Below are 17985 nucleotides of genomic sequence, written 5' to 3'. Positions count from 1 at the left end.
GCTCCTGAAATTTGCAGACAACACCACTGTCATCGGTCTCATCCAAAACGGTGACGAGTCTGCTTACAGACTGGAGGTTGAACAGCTGGCTGTCTGGTGCAGTTATAACAACCTTGAGCTGAACACGCTCAAAATAGTGGAGATGATCGTGGACTTCAGGAGGAACAGCCCAGCACTCCCCCCACTCACCATCATGAACAGCACTGTGGAAGCAGTGGAGTCATTCAGGTTCCTGGGCACTATCATCTCTCAGGACCTGAAGTGGGACAATCACATTGGCCCTCATTTATCAAAAGTGCGTACACCAAATTTCCAGCGTACACCTGGCGTACACCCAAAACCACGGTGACTTTGATATTTATCAATATGGACGTTGGCGTACGGCACGCTCAAATCCTACGCCAGGTCAGGAGGTGGTGTACATGTACGCACGTTTTGAGTTAGTGCGGAAATGCGCAGGAAAACAATTCCTAACACCACAAAACGCACTGACAAACTAAAAGATATGAGGAGCTCTTTTCCAAAACGTAATTTTGTATTTTATTTCTATTAATAAACTAGTGTTGTGTCTGCAAAGATGAAATTGATGATCACCATCTCCGTAGTGAACGCGCCTATAGAGAGAGTAGCCTATTTCTTTTAGTTTATAATTGTTTCGTTTAAAGACATTTCAAGCTTTCTTTATAGATATATTTCTCATGTCTGTGAGGCATATACTGAGTTTCGGTTAATTTGTGATGAGATGCGCTCCAGTTCACGTGCAATGAAAGGGACCGCGCCCGCGCCTCCATGTCATGACTCATGATTATATTGTCTGTTATTTGCTTCTTATTTATTAAATCCAGGCAATTGGTTGATGAAAAAAATATTAAAATTATGATACAATTTATACAAAACGAAATTCACTTTAAAGAAAGGCTTTCTACAAAACAAAACTTAATTAAGTGGCCAAAATCATGTCTGTGCATGTGTCCCGATATATTGCGCATCCTATCTTAGCCTATGTTCACTTTTCATAATCAACATAGATGGGGAAAAAATAACATTATTATATTTTAACAAATATGAAACTAAATGCACTTAGTTAATGGCTACAACACGTAGCCTAATAGTAGGCCTGAATATTGTTATTACTTTTTTCAAGTTCGGCACGAATTACTATTAGCCTAAATGTGTTACTAAATGACTTTAATGTATTTTTAACATTTTTGTATTTAAGGACTGTATTTGAGTTTTATTTTTAAATTATTTGTTTTATGTGGTGGACAATATTGGAACGTGACATTGGAAATATTTATTTTATTTTTTACTATTTAATTTATTTTACTATTTATTTTGTTTGGCTTTTATTTATTTCATGCAGTTTCACTTATTTAATTTATATAAATTTATAGTATGAGTCCCTGATTATATGTTTCATGTTCTCTTGTTGTTGTTTTTTTTAGACAAAAAATGGATGGATTTATAGCGTTTTGAAAAAAAATACAATTAACTTTGAATTTATCATCAACAATATTGTTGTTTGATTTAATAATAATTTTTCATGATGGTGATGATCTCGATCTCCAGAGAAGTGTCTCCTCTTTGCCGTCTTCCGTGTGTCCATGGTGTAAAATGAGGGTGTGGGGGAAGCGGATACTTGAATATATAGGGGCGTGTTATTCTAATGACGATCGTTTTCAGCCGCGGCATTTATCAAGGGCAGGTATTGCGTACACCTGGATTTCAAAGGTACGCACAGCTTCATAAATCAGGCGGTGAGAGGAGTGTAAGCATAATCTTACGCCAACATATACGCCCGTTTCTACGCAAGAATGATAAATGAGGGCCATTGACTCCACTGTGAAAAAGGCCCAGCAGAGACTGTACTTCCTTCGCAAGCTGAGGAAGTTGAACTTGCCACAGGAGCTGCTGATTCAGTTCTACTCAGCCGTCATTGAGTCTGTCTTATGCACTTCCATCACTGTCTGGTTTGGTTCAGCTACCAAATCAGACATCAGGAGACTACAACGGCCAGTCCGGACTGCGGAGAGGATTATTGGTGCCCCCCTACCAAAACTCCAGGACCTGTACTCTTCCTGACTGTTACCGTCAAGACGGCGACTCAGATCACTGGCCACAAGAACATCTCGGCACAGGAACAGTTTCTTCCCACAGGCCATCTCCCTTCTGAACAGTTAACATATCTCCCAAGGCATATGCCTGTAAGTGCAATACTCCCACTGTTTAGTGCAATATCTTAAAAATATATATAAATATATAAATATATATATTTATTCATACTATACAAAATACTGTAAATATGTTCATTATCTGTAAATGTTTATTCTGACAAAACCCAACTGTGACCATATATTTTTATAGTATTTTCATATTTTTTATAATTTTATTTGTAGAATTTGTATTACTATTTGTATTACTATTACTTGTTGTATCTGTATTTGTATATGTGCACTGGAAGCCTCAGTACCAAGGAAAATTCCTTGTGTGTGCAAGCACACTTGGCAATAAAGCTCTTTCTGATTCTGATTCTGAATTAGTGCCAAATATTAGTCATCACTAATCTGATGAATTGTGATGATTTCTGACGATCTGACACACATCAGTAATCAGATCTGATGCCGCGCATCTCTGCCCGCCCACCTCTAGCGGATGGAGAACCAATGCGGTCCACCCACCCAAGCCCTGCAGAACGAGATCAGCCCAGGCTGCATCGGCTTTGCACACCATGGCAATCCTCCGCTCTAGGGATGAGACTGGCCCGGACCCTGATGCCTTTGGGGACTTGCGCAGCGCCACTGACTTAGCCCTGTGCGCCACTGGCTGAACCTTACGGAGATCAAGGACGCGGACAGAATCACTTTCCTCGTTGGTGAATCACTTGTCCTGATTGGTGCAGCAAATTTTAAAAGACACGTCAGCATTTCCTCTTGAGAGAGAGGTGTTGTGTTTGAGCAGAGAGAGAGCATGTGATTTAAGCGTTAAGAGTATCTGAGTGTGAAGAGTTTTTGAGTGTTAAGAGTTTTTTGAGACTGTGAGTATTGTTTGTTTGTTTGAATTGAAAATTGTTTGTATCTGAATATCCCTGTTGGTATATTTGACCCTTTGCCTGTTTTGATCTCTGTGTTTGGTTAGGGAGTTAGGTTTACAGATTGATTTCTCATTTTCTTTACTTTTGGGTTAGGGTTTAGCAAAAATGTTTAAAGACAAGGTTGTTTTGTTTGTTATTTTGGCCTAGTCAGCTCCTCAATCAAAAGTCCCAAATTAAGTAAATAAATAGACCTTTGTTCTAATTCCCTGCAAATTTCTGAGTCTTTCATGTTGCCCCCTTTTCCCCTAGATGGAGTGTAACAATGCCCCAATCTCCAAAATTCACTCAAGTGCAGAAATCGTCGCAGGCCATGCAACACTTTCTGCCCAAGCGTTCAAGTTCAGCTTCAGTGTGCCCTAAAAAAGCGCCGCCCCCTCAGCCAGCCAAGCCTGAGCTGCCGACTTCTGAGCCCCGCCCAGCGGCTGAGGGTCACCGACCCCTAAAGCCTGGAAAGCACTACACGTTCCTGGTACATCAGGGCCCCCGACCCAAGCTTGTGTTGGACCCTGAGCCTCAGAAGCCCTCCTAGTCGAACGACAGGGAAAAAGAGAGGCCTCAGCCAGACCTCCCTCGAAGAAAGCTTGTGCAATTCTCTCTGTCCCCTCTTCAGTTCAGGTCACTGGAGATGTTCTAACTGTAGTAAGTGGGCCCGTTACAAAACACACACCCCTACAAACAAACGCTGTGTTAACAGCGACCCAAGTAAAGCACAAAAAGAGCACTTTTCTTTCAACCCCCCTTTATCAATGTGCCCGCTGTAAGGTGTGCACCACTGCAGAAAAACAGCAGTTTTTTTACAGCAGCTCGAACAGAGCGAGAACTGTTAATTGCTTTCCTAACAGCCCCCCTTACAGTTCGGTGTGACCCAGCACAGTTCCAAACCGTTTATCATACAACAAGAATCTATTTAAACTCCTTAAACGATGAATCGACCCTATCAGAACAAACGTGATGACCCACCTGTTGAGAACTAACTATATAAATAAAAGTGTTAAAGATGCACAAATGAAGGAATTGGCCAAGCTATTTTTATTTTTAGATTTAACCAACCCAATTCTGTGTTGTGTTCTTGCTGATGGACCACAGACTGAGAGGAAATGTCTACAGAAACAGGTACTGTCTGGAACGGGCCATGATGGGATCAAATGATCTGCTTTTAATGTGCACTTAGTGAGGATTCAGCATCACATTAAAAGCAAAAGAGTACACAATCATTTGGGCTACTTTAATGGTGAGTTGTGTGTGTGTGTGTTTGTGTGTGTGTGTGTGTGTGTGTGTGTGTGTGTGTGTGTGTGTGTGTGTGTGTGTGTGTGTGTGTGTGTGTGTGTGTGTGTGTGCATTTTAATCATTTAGAGCTTATTCGATAGCAAAAACAACCATGTACATTCATGGAACGACCTGTGGGTGAGTAAATGATGAAACGTTTTCCTTTTTCAAAAACTATTCCTTTAGCAATGTTATAAATGCACTGATAGAAATATTAAATTCATTTAAATTAACTAAGAGCTAAGGGAAGCAACAAATATGAAGCTGTAAGCATCAGCGATAAACCAAACGTTGAATGTGAATATGTTGCATTCAAGCTTTTCGATGGTGAAGATAAACAAATGATGAATCTTATCGTGCATGTGTGGGTCTGTATATACATGTCTTGAAAGTCATGTTCTCCTAAAATGGAAATCATGGTGTTGAGGACGAGGAGGGGCTTGATCAATTTCTATAAGAAGTTTCAGATTTTCAGTTTTTCATTCAGGTTGGACTCGTCCCTTCGGTGCCTGGGTTCTGTGTAAGTTCACATCTTTACTCTCTTCTTTTATTGAATGTATAGCACAGAGCGGTTTGCACTGAGGTAATCTGAGTATAATCCATGCAAAGGCATTATGATGATACTATGATATAGTATTTTAGCTTGTAGAGATGTCTGAAATGTTTCAAAGAAAAACTCCACAGAAAAGATCACTGGGTTTTTCATGTTTGTTTTATAAACAAAAGTTCAAATAGCATCTTATGTACAGATTTTATTTGGATTTTATTCAAGCCTCTTTTTGTGGATTCAGATCTCTCATGTTCACTAGCCAGTATTTTCATAGACTCAGGCTTGATCCTAAACGCATTAGGAAAGTAGCATAGAGATGGCACACACAATCCTTGCTAAAACTAGGAACACATTTGCTGTTTCTGTTATTATTAGTGGCTTGGAATGAATATGAATTTGAAATATTAGAACTGTTTTTGTATGTATTCAGATGTGTGTAATTGTAATGCTTGCCTGTTGGATAGCATTTCAAATGTTTGGTTATTTCAAGAAAAGATATCAAGATGAGGTTTATGTTGTCATAAAAATATTGATGATTCTGTTTCTGAAATACTATACGGTATACTAAGTCTATATATGACATTTAAGTATATGAAATGTAATATTGAATCGAATAATAATTCCTATAATTGTTTACATTTATAATTTAAATATGATTGTCATGGTATTTAGCTGTCAGATGTTCACGCTCTGCTTTGCATCGAGGTCTTATATATTTAAAACTTCAGTTTTAAATATATTAGGTTGATTGAACACAATTAAATGTGTAACTGTGGCGCGCGAGAACTACGGGTGAGTGAGAGAGAGCGCGAGAGGTACAGGTAAGGGAGAGAGACCGCGAGAGGTACGGGTGAGTGAGAGAGAGCGTGTGAGTGAGAGAGAGAGAGCGTGTGAGTGAGAGAGAGCGCGAGAGGTAGCCTACGGTTGAGTGAGAGAGAGCGTGTGAGTGAGAGAGAGCGTGTGAGTGAGAGAGAGCGCGAGAGGTACGGGTGAGTGAGAGAGAGCGTGAGAGGTAAGGGTGAGTGAGAGAGAGCGCGAGAGGTACAGGTAAGGGAGAGAGATCGTGTGAGTGAGAGAGAGCGCGAGAGGTACGGGTGAGTGAGCGCGAGCGGGTGAGTGAGAGAGAGAGAGCGAGAGGTAAGGGTGAGTGAGAGAGAGCGCGAGAGGTACGGGTAAGGGAGAGAGACCGCGAGAGGTACGGGCAAGGGAGAGAGAGCGTGTGAGTGAGAGAGAGCGCGAGAGGGTAAGGGAGAGAGAGCGTGTGAGTGAGAGAGAGCGCGAGAGGTAGCCTACGGTTGAGTGAGAGAGAGCGTGTGAGTGAGAGAGAGCGCGAGAGGTAGCCTACGGTTGAGTGAGAGAGAGCGTGTGAGTGAGAGAGAGCGCGAGAGGTACGGGTGAGTGAGAGAGAGCGTGAGAGGTAAGGGTGAGTGAGAGAGAGCGCGAGAGGTACGGGTAAGGGAGAGAGACCGCGAGGGGTACAGGTAAGGGAGAGAGAGCGTGTGAGTGAGAGAGAGCGCGAGAGGGTAAGGGAGAGAGAGCGTGTGAGTGAGAGACAGCGCGAGAGGTAGCCTACGGGGTGAGTGAGAGAGAGCGTGTGAGTGAGAGAGAGCGCGAGAGGTACGGGTGAGTGAGAGAGAGCGTGAGAGGTACGGGTGAGCGAGAGAGAGCGCGAGAGGTACGGGTGAGTGAGAGAGAGCGCGAAAGGTACGGGTGAGTGAGCGCGAGCGGGTGAGTGTGAGAGAGAGCGAGAGGTACGGGTGAGTGAGAGAGAGAGCGTGTGAGTGAGAGAGAGCGCGAGAGGTAGCCTACGGGTGAGTGAGAGAGAGCGTGTGAGTGAGAGAGAGCGCGAGAGGTACGGGTGAGTGAGAGAGAGCGTGAGAGGTAGCCTACGGGTGAGTGAGAGAGAGCGTGTGAGTGAGAGAGAGCGCGAGAGGTAGCCTACGGGTGAGTGAGAGAGAGCGTGTGAGTGAGAGAGAGCGCGAGAGGTACGGGTGAGTGAGAGAGAGCGTGTGAGGGAGAGAGACCGCGAAAGGCACGGGTGAGTGAGAGAGAGCGTGTGAGTGAGAGAGAGCGCGAAAGGTACGAGTGTTGCTGCGTCCCAATTCGCATACTATCCGTCCTAAATAGTATTCGAAAATACAACTAGTACGTCGTAGTATGTTGAAATGAGTGTTCCAAAGATACCCGGATGGTCTATTATATCCGGTCAGAATCCGAAGTGCATATCGATGCACAGTCTAACGGCTTGGACAAGGATTCGGTTAGTACAAACACGAGTGAAAAGTGTTAAAAAACTACAGACATGGAGGACGCGCACGCGTCCGGCGGTTGTGTAGAGACGTTTAGATAAAGGGGTTTAAGTGATTAATTATCAGTATAACCTGACGAAAATTTATTTATTCAATGTTGGCGTTATATTGCATCTGGAGCAGCATTGTGAACTTTTGTAAAGATACGTTTATAGCCATTAAAATTTAAATGCAGCATTGGCCTACATTCAAATTGCAAACACACGAGGAGAGTGAGAGTCTCCGCATGAAAGACCCGCGACTGGCAAATGAACGAACTACTATATTTCTCTCCGAAACGGTAAGAAATTATATTAGATTGAATGGAGGATTTTAACTGTGACGAGATGATTGACAGGGCAGTTTACGGTGATGCATGCGACAGAGCTGTCCGTTAAAGATGACTAAGTAGTCCCAAAGCTTGCCTACTCTTTTGCTACACACTCAAAAGTATGTACTTTTTCTTCACAAAAAGAGTACTTTTAGGGCGTAGTATAAGTAGGCGAATTGGGACGCAGCATGTGAGTGAGAGAGAGCGGGAGAGGTACGGGTGAGTGAGAGAGAGAAAGAGAGGGACCAGCAAGAGGTACGGTGAGAGAGAGAGAGAGAGAGAGAGAGAGAGAGAGAGAGAGAGAGAGAGAGAGAGAGGGGGGGGGGGGGGTAACCCTTCAAAATAAATGAACGAATGGGTAACCCTTCAAAATAAATGAACGAATGGGTAACCCTGCTTTTGCTTATTTTAATTAATTAAATTTAACAAGAGGCAAAAATTATTTTTGAGTGTATAGCCCTAGTATAGCAAACATAATTAAAGTCTATTGTGTAGAAATAGATTGTAGAAATAGTTTCAAAGTTATGACTGCACATCCCAGAAATACGTTCGCAAAACATATAAAACATAGACCTCTACTGTATGATTTGGCATGGCAGAAATCCAGCAAAAAGCACTTCCTAGTTTATGTCTCATTGAAAACGCTTGTACTGTATATAACTACACCTATTTCTGATCATTTTTTTAACAATCACTACATTTAATATACCTGCAATGCATCCATAGCCTAAAACATATTTAACATCACAGTAGTTTAAACACCAGGCCACAATAAACAACAGCACTTAGTATTAATAACTGCATATTCACATATTAAGCACTGTTAAATTAGAATACATTTTAAAACATATATTTTAAAAAAATACATAGAACATAAAGCTTATAAATTGTTTCCTCATGTTACATCTGTAAATGTGTGTATGAGAAAATATGTCCATGCCTTATATCATGTCGTTTTTAATCAATGTTTTTGCAATTTTATTTCTACACCACGTTTACCATTTCTAAAGCTATATTATATTATAGCCTATATAAATGACTTCAAACATTGTTTTACATTTTCAATACTACTTTCATATGATCATTCCATTTACGGTTTGACGATGGCCACAAGCCTACTATATCCTCTTAATAATATATCAAGTTTCAGGATATTTTATCTGATAATCAAATAATTCATTCAATAGATTCTATATTTATGTAAATGCTGCGTAAGTACGTGTTTTAATGAGCGCATTTGGAGCGGTGAGTGTTACCATGGAAGCCGGATGGCAGCGCAACTGACAAGGAGCACAACTCCGTCTCTCGCTGTTGTTTTCACTACTTTCAGGTAAGTTTAGTCCCTAAAATTACACAAATAGTACATACAAATGTTTCCGACACTTTCTTTCATGTAAATGGCTCGCTTCCATTGAATATTTACTTGCTTAGTGTCTTCGAAAAAGTCCATTAGCATCTCAACCTTCTTTTACTGTCTATGATCTCAAGGTGTAGGACTACGGTCAAGTGCAATATTATGAAGCTGCAGACTCGGAGCCTGCATCTACAGTCCCCCACCGAGAGTCCCGCATTCTCAGACCCCTCGTTTTTCGAACACAGCGCCTCCTGCTGTTCGAAAGATCGTATAACACCCGCACACAGAGTACTACAGCGCACGCTTATCCAAATGCAATTAAAAACAATAGGATGCAATATTACGGTCTCCAAATAAATGATCCAATAAATATTTGCGTTCCCTGCTTAATGCATGTGCCAAAAAAAAAAACTCATTGCGATGGAAGGGATACAATTACAGTATAATAGTATGTGATATATTGCTACAATTTTTTTTTATATTTTTTTATTCAAATTCCAATTTTTCTTTCAGTTCAACCTATAATGGTCTAATTAACATTACCATGCTAACATTACAAAATCTGTTTTTTGATATTTCGAATGCGAAGCAATATAATTCAGAATAGACAAAACACCAATAATAAACAATTCTGTACTTTATTTAATGATCACCTAAACATCATCTTGCTGTAAAGAAAAAAAGGAAGAAAAAACTGTGTTCGTGACTTTACTTTTCGTCTTCAATTGCATTAAAAAAACTAATTTATAAATCGCTTTGCATAATCATAAAATGATATGTTGCTGGGTTCGGCAGGGGGGACTCCATCGATGTATGGTGTACCCTGGAATAGCCTACAACAGTATAGGCCCGATAGCACATGTCTTATGATGTTTCAAAAAGAAAGAAAAAAAATGTTTGCAAATGTTACCTTCATGTTGCACTGCTCTGTTGAAGTGTCCCTTGAGATGTTTTTGAACTTTGAAAAACTTTGTGGGTTTGAAATAGCCTATATGGGGGCACAAAATGGGCAGTGAAAATCACTGCAGCATTTATGACATAGCCTATCCACAAAAAGTCCAAGGTTAAAGGCTAACGTTAGCTATCAAAATATTTTCGGGCGGAAGAGGGCGAAAAAATACATTAACGGCTCAAATCTTGTTGCAAACTATCTTTACAAATATTAAATGGACTATTCATATGTTGTATCGATGAGCTAAATTAGTTTTTATTAAAAAATGAATCAACGAGTAGGCTACTACGAATCGCTAAATAAAATTGAACATAGCCTAGGGCCTATTCACGTTTTGCCTTAAGTTCTTCACATGTTCTTCACATGTTTATCCGACACAATTTGATAGGAGGCGCTGTCTCGAAAAACGAGGGGTCTGAGAATGTGGGACTCTGGGTGCAGGGGGACTGTAGATGCAGGTCTCCGAGTCTGCAGCTTCATAATACTCGTCAAGTGGGGCGCGCGTTGATAATAAACGGTCAAGCCAGCCGCACATTTTTTTAGTATGCGCATCTAATCGTGCACTTACGGTAGGGGTGCTGGAAGAGGTCAAACTTGATTTTTAGACTATTTTGCATCTTATTAGGACACAAATAATACAATTTCATGATTTTTTTTAAAAACATGATTTTTATTTTATTTTTTATTATTTTAATGTTTGTAGGCCTATATATGATTTACATTATTTATTACATAATATGTTCATAGTAATGTTTATTGTCATACATCATAATTTTTTCTCATTTTCATTGTTACTTTTAATGTTTTTATATATATATATTATACATTAATTATTAATTATACTTTATTTATTCATGTTAACGAAATGAAATATTAATGTTAATTATCATACATTTATTTTGCATTTTTGTTCATTTTAATGTTTGTATATAAAGTATACATTAATTATTATACATCATGTATTAATGTCTATTTATTATTTACTTACATTTTCCATGTTAATGTAAATGACACATATGATACAACAGGCTTTCAATCTGTCAATTATAATTGAATTGCATATGACTGATCTATGAAAACAACCTGATCTATGAGTATTATCATATTTCATACATTAGGTATGAATGTATATTCATACCTAATGTATGAAATATGATAATACTCAAGACACACACACACACACACACACACACACACACACACACACACACACACACACACACACACGTGTAAGGGCACGGTTTTGACATTTTACTTTACCTTATAGGGTGCCTAATAGCACTTACACCATGTCCCATCTTCAAACACTCATAAAAAGTGTTCCTTCATAGGTTCCTATTCAGAGTGACCCTGGCTATTAGGCCTACTGAATTTATTTTCAAGTAATTTTACTGTATAGTTTTGGAGAAAATGAAAGGCAAACTCAACCCAAACATCTAAGTCCATTCTATCACTTACTCCATGTCCCATTTTCAAACACTCATAAAATGTGTTCCTTCATAGGTTTGCTCGTTATTTCAATATATTCCTGTTCTGAGTGACCCTGACTATTACTGTTATCATGTTCACGTCATTTCATGTGTAGTTTTGGAGAAAAGTAAAGGCAAACTCACCCCAAACATCTAAGTAACATCTAATTCTCCCACTTACACCATGTCCCATTTTCAAACACTCATAAAATGGCTTCCTTCATAGGTTTGCTCATTATTTTAATATATTTCTATTCATACTTTGCACGTGACGTCACAAGTACTGTCTGGCGGGCAAGAACGTCGTTCTCGCAACGAAACCCAGAAATCAAGGATCTTGCCAGGATGTTGCCAGTTTTAATATACAAAAGTTGGTGTTTTGAGGTGTAAACGACATGCCAGATAGTTGTTGTGCGATTGGATGCACTATTATTCAGAATAATCGGATTAAGAACGTGCATGTAAACGCTCTCATTCCCCGAAAGTGAAGGTAGAAACGGACTGAGCTTTCAGCATCTGTCGCTGCATTAACGCCGCGTTCTCTGAGACGACGATGGATATAATGGTATATAGCGACTATCTTAATTTACTGGCTTAATATTTCTCTTGTGGACCGACATTAAAAAATTAGAAGAATATTTCTTTTTAAACAAGTTTATGAAGCTGCTTTTGATTTTCACAGATGGCACAGTTGTGCTGTTCGTGAACTAAAGACTGTTTTAGGCCTATATAATTTTAGTGATATTATTAATATTTAGTAATTGTATTGTTTTTAGTGTTATTAGTGTCATTAAACGTTTTGTTAATGTGCTATGGAAAGCCTCACTGTACTGGCTGGCCACTGTTTGTCTCCATTTTGTAAGCGTTTGTTGCCCGCCAGGTATCCATGGTAGTCACGTGACTGCAAAGTATGAATTCAGAATGACCCGGACTATTACTGTTATCATTTTCATGTCATTTTGCTGTATAGTCTTGGAGAAAAGTAAAGGCAAACTCACCCCAAACATCTAAGTGCATTCTAGCACTTACACCATGTCCCATTTTCAAACACTCATAAAAAGTGTTCCTTCATACGTTTGCTCATTCTTTTAATATAGCCTATTACTATTCAGAGTGACCCTGACTATTACTGTATTTATTTTCAAATCATTTTACTCTGTAGTTTTGGAAAAAAGGAAAGGCAAACTCACCCCAATCATCGAAGTGCAATCTAGCACTTACACCATGTCCCATTTTCGAACACTCATAAAAATATTTCCATTTATAGGTTTGCTCATTCTTTCAATTGATTACTTTTCAGAGTTATCCTGACGATTACGGTGTTTATAGTCCTAGTCCTTTTACTATATAGTTTTGGAGAAAATGAAGGGCAAACTCACCTTAAACACGAACCTCGTCTGAAAGGAAAAGGGGGAGGTGTTGCTGTAATTTATAGTAATATTTTGAAAATTACTAAGAAGTCTAGTTTGAAATATAATTCTTTTGAAGTTTTGGTGCTTAAAGGGATAGTTCACCCAAAAATTAAAATTCTGTCAGTAATTACTCACCCTCATGTTGTTCCAACCTAGGGGTGGGAGATATTGACAAAAATGAATATCTCGATATTTTTTTTCAATATCTCGATATCGATATTCAAACGATATTTTTGCAATCCTTCAAAGAAATGTGTGCAAACTGGCAAAGAAGGTCCAATTGGTGTTTTGACTTGCTGCATTTGACCTATTATTGTAAAGAATTACTAGTATATAAAGATATGAGACATTATTGATTTAAAGACTCCTAAACTTTTTAAAATAATAAAATATTATTCAATAAGTCCTTATTGTTCTTTTATATTTTTAATATGGGTGTAACGGTTCACAAAATTCACGGTTCGGTTTAATACGATACAGTGGTGTCACGGTTCGGTACGTTTTCGACACAGCAAAAATAAAGAAATGCCATAGAAATTTTTAAATTTCTATAAAATAAGTGTTTTTTTTAAAATAAGTGTGAGTTTTCCTACATCTTGAAACTTTTAGTTTTATAAATGGGGGTAATCTTTGAAGGATGAACAAATAATGTTTTGGTCATCACATTGAAAATAACATTTTAATAACATATAACATTTGAGTTTTGAAGTGCTGGAAAAAGATGTGTGACGTACGTGAAAGCATTTTAATATTTCTGCCAAACTTCCATGGTTACAAGTTAGTGTTACTACATTAAATCTATGAAGAATGATCTGTGGACTTAAAACCTATAACTAGTTCATTCATGGAACGATGTTTCTCCTGGTTTCCACGTCAGCGCTGTTTGATCAGTTAATAACAGAGAAATTGTAACGCTTCTCACTAGATCTCGCAGCGATGTTATTACTTAAGTGGCGAATTCAAATGTTTTGTTTACTGGATCTCTTATGTAGTAACGGTGTCGCTTAAAGGGATAGTTCGGCCAAAAATGATATTTAACCCATGCATTACTCACCCTCAAGCCGTTCGAGATGCATATGTCAATCTTGTTTTAGACTAACACATTTTCAGTTATTTTAGAAAATGTCTTAGACCCTTCAGTGGATATAATGTGAAGCAACGGGGTCCACCTCCTTCAAGTCCCAAAATGTGCATACATCCTTCACAAAAGTAGTCCATCCGGCTCCAGGGGGATAAACGAAGGCCTTCTGAGGGTAATCCGTGCGGTTTTGTCGTAAAAATATACATATTTAAAACTTTATAAATAAAAATATCTGACTTCCGGCAACGATCGACGCGCGATCACGGGTGATGGCGTACGAGGTATGACGTAGTTTTGTTTTGCTCTGCTCTCTGGCTGCGCTGGCGCGTTCGTTCTATGTCACGACGGTTCCTACTATACGTCATACCTCGTACGCCGACTTCCATCAACCGTGAACGCGCGTCGATCGTTGCCGGTAGTCAGAAATTTTCATTTATAAAGTTTTAAATATGTATATTTTTACAACAAAACCGCACGGATTTACCCTCAGAAGGCCTTCGTTTTTCCCCCTGGAGCCGGATGGATTAGTTTTGTGAAGGATGTATGCACATTTTGGGACTTGAAGGAGGTGGACCCCATTGCTTCACATTATATCCACTGAAGGGTCTAAGACATTTTCTAAAATAACTGAAAATGTGTTCGTCTGAAACAAGATTGACATATGCATCTCGAACGGCTTGAGGGTGAGTAATGCATGGGTTAAATATCATTTTTGGCCGAACTATTCCTTTAATCAAGATCGGCTCGCGCTGCACTGACATTCGTCCTAACTAATAAAAGGTCCGTCAAGCACAAAATAATGAGTTTCGTTCCGCTTTCATTACATTTGCCATTTGATGTTGCGCAACGTTGTGGTGTTCGCTCCAGCGCGGATTTTGGTCGGCAGGAAAAATGGTCCAACCACCGGAATGGTTCGGTTTCTAATGCGTACCGAACCGATCTCTTGGGAAAATGTATTCCATCTTTTGGACTCATTATACAACACAATTTTCTAATGATGCAATCACGAAGCTCGCCACTTGAGGACGCCACAGACATTTAAGAAAAACTTTTTAACTTCAGACTTCATTTTTCCGCAAACAACGCATATTTTGCCTTTTCTAGCAGCTATTTTATTAATCGTACATCGATTTTACTCTTTACGATTTTGGATTGTTGATTCAAGCTAAGAAACGTCATAACACACAGGTAAGAACGTCGTAGTTGTATATTGCAAATTAGTAGCAGTTACTCTTTGCAATTGAGCAACGATCGTGATTTTGTACAAAAAATTAAATAAAATGCAGTCAAACAAACCCCTACAGTATTAAAATTGCTACATATAATTGTTTAGAAGGCTATAGTGTGCGTTATTTGTTTTCTCTTTAACTTACTTCAGCTCTTTTCATGTTTGGGGGGTCGGATTGTACAAATTATGAAATATTCGATATCCCAATTTTGCATATCGTCCAGACAACAATTTGGATATTATCGTCTAAACGATATATCGCTCACCTCTATTCCAACCCTGTAAGACCTTCGTTCATCTTCGTAAGACGAATTAAGATATGTTTGATTAAATCTGAGGGCTGAATCACTCCTCCGTATAGGCTCTCTAAGGGATTGAAACTTGTTCCTCGAAAAGTTATTAAAGACATCGTTAAAATAGTCCAAGTGACAGTGGCTCAAACTTAAAGGGTTAGTTCACCCAAAAATGAAAATGATTTCATTAATGACTTACCCTCATGTCGCTCCAAGCCCGTAAGACCTCCGTTCATCTTCAGAACACAGTTTAAGATATTTTAGATTTAGTCCGAGAGCTTTCTGTCCCTCCATTGAAAATGTATGAACGGTATACTGTCCTTGTCCAGAAAGGAAATAAAGACATCATCAAAGTAGTCCATGTGACATGAGTGGGTTAGTTAGAATGTTTTGAAGCATCGGAAATACATTTTGGTCCAAAAATAACAAAAACGATGACTTTATTCAGCATTGTATTGTCTTCCGGTTCTGTTGGGGATCCGTGTTCACGAGTCCGCAGTGACTCTGATGACGTAAGACGCTGCTGATGTGTATCTGGTGCGTCCGTGTATTCGGGTTCAAATAAATATGGCTGGGCAAAAAAATGCAAGTCTTCCTCTGTGTGGAAATCCTTAGACATGTTTGTGAAGATTGTTTTGTTTCCAGCGTGCTTCTCCCCCAGACTGTAAACGAAGCTCGGGCGCACCAGACACACGTCAGCAGCGTCACTGAACGCGGATCCACAACAGAACCGGAAGACAATACAATGCTGAATAAAGTTGTAGTTTTTATTATTTTTCGACCAAAATGTATTTCATTTTCATTTTTGGGTGAACTAACCCTTTAAGTTTATCAAACGACGAGAATACTTTTTGTGCACAAAAAAATAAATAAATAACGACTTTATTTCAAATATTCATTTCCATCTCTGTGGGCCTCGAGTCAGTTCACTAGTTAATAGCCTAAGCTTCGGTTGTTGTACATCACATGCATCACACACAAGTCCAGCGTCGGCTAATAGTTAGCCTACGTGTGATGTAGCACTATGCTATCACACTACGTTAACTGACTAGAGGCCCACAGAGAAGGGAATGAATACAGTAATAGCCAACTCTGAACTGGAATCAATTGAAAGAATGAGCAAATCTTTAAAGGAACAATTTTTATGAGTGTTTGAAAATGGGACATAGTGTTGAATGCATTTGGATGTTAGGGGTCAGTTTCCCTTTACTTTTCTCCAAAACTATACAGTAAAATGACATGAAAATAAATACAGTAATAGCCACGGCCACTCTGGAATCAATTGAAAGAATGAGCAAACCTAAGAAGGAACACTTTTTATGAGTGTTTTAAAATGGGACATGGTGTAAGGGCTAGAATGCACTTTGATGTTTGGGGTGAATTTGCCTTTACTTTTCTCCAAAACTACACAGTAAAATGTCATGCAAATGAGGACAGTAATAGCCAGGGTCACTCTGAACAGGAATATATTGAAATAATAAGCAAACCTATGAAGGAACAGAAATCAATTGAAAGAATGCACAAACCTGTAATAGAAATACTTTTATGAGTGTTTGAACATGGTGCTAAACATGGGTTTTGGTGTAAGTGATAGAATGCACTTTGATGTTTGGGGTGAGTTTGCCTTTACTTTTCTCCAAAGCTATACAGTAAAATGACATGATAATGATAACAGTAATAGCAAGGTTCACTCTGAAGAGGAATCAATTGAAAGAATGAGCAAACCTAAGACATAACACTTTTTATGAGTGTTTAAATATTGGACATGGTGTAAGCACTAGAATGCACTTTGATCTTTAAGGTGTGTTTGCCTTCTACTTTTCTCCAAAACTACACAGTAAAATGACATGCAAATGAGAACAGTAATGGTCAGGGTCACTCAGAACAGGAATATATTGAAATAATGAGCAAACCTATGAAGAAACACATTTTATGAGGCTTTCCTCGTTCGCCCGCCAGTCATTTTTATCAGGTTTGTAGTTAGTATTAATGTAGTAAAACAGTGTTATTAAAATATCAAATTTAATACAGTTTATTGATGATGTATACTTTGTACAGGTAAGCAGATGAACACAGAACAAATTATTTATAACGTAATAATATTGGTTGTCTTCTTTCTCTTTTCAGTACTGTTTGCCATCTAGTCCTGATCACAGAGTTTAGCTCCAAACCCAATTAATCAGACCTAAGCAGCTGACCAAAGATCACCAGAAACTTTTCAGAACACTGGTCTGGTCTGGGTGCCACTGTTGTAAGTCATCAATCTCGCAGTCATCCTGCATCTCTGATGTGTCATGTTCAGAACATAGTTTTGCTCTAACCTAGTCCAGCACACCTGAACAAGGTAATCAAGGTGCTAAACTCTGTTTGTCTTTATCACTCAGGTCCCTAGCTCAGTAGTCACTGGTTAAAGGCTGTCTTAATCACAGAATCCTTACAGTGCACCGAAACATTCGCTCCCTAAAAACTCACTATGTTCCCTTATCGGAAGTTCTGAAGCTCAAAACTTTAAATCACATGAGACAGTTCGCTACAAAATGACACATGATAGATGATTTTAAAACACAAACCAATGTTATATTTCAGCATAAACATATCTCTAGACAGGTAATGTCTAATCAAGCAAACATTTACAATTTATCTATGGCTGAAATCTTGCACGTATAGGAA

At 38.9% G+C, this 17985-nt stretch overlaps 1 protein-coding gene across 1 annotated transcript in view; it reads left to right on the top strand.

Moving 5' to 3' along the window:
* Nucleotides 1-4844: 4844 nt before the first annotated feature.
* LOC143702948 (collagen alpha-6(VI) chain-like) overlaps nt 4845-17985 on the top strand; it is a 163630-nt gene continuing 150489 nt past the window's right edge. The window contains exon 1 of the mRNA XM_077196888.1: nt 4845-4877. The gene's annotated coding sequence lies outside the window, so the exon portion shown is untranslated. The remainder of the gene's footprint in view (nt 4878-17985) is intronic.

This window comes from Siphateles boraxobius, unplaced genomic scaffold, assembly GCF_051911475.1.
Source record: "Siphateles boraxobius isolate OS27281-9 unplaced genomic scaffold, OSU_SipBor_1 37, whole genome shotgun sequence".
NCBI classification, from domain to species: Eukaryota; Metazoa; Chordata; class Actinopteri; order Cypriniformes; family Leuciscidae; genus Siphateles; species Siphateles boraxobius.
This window is presented reverse-complemented; position numbering and strand designations above follow the sequence as displayed.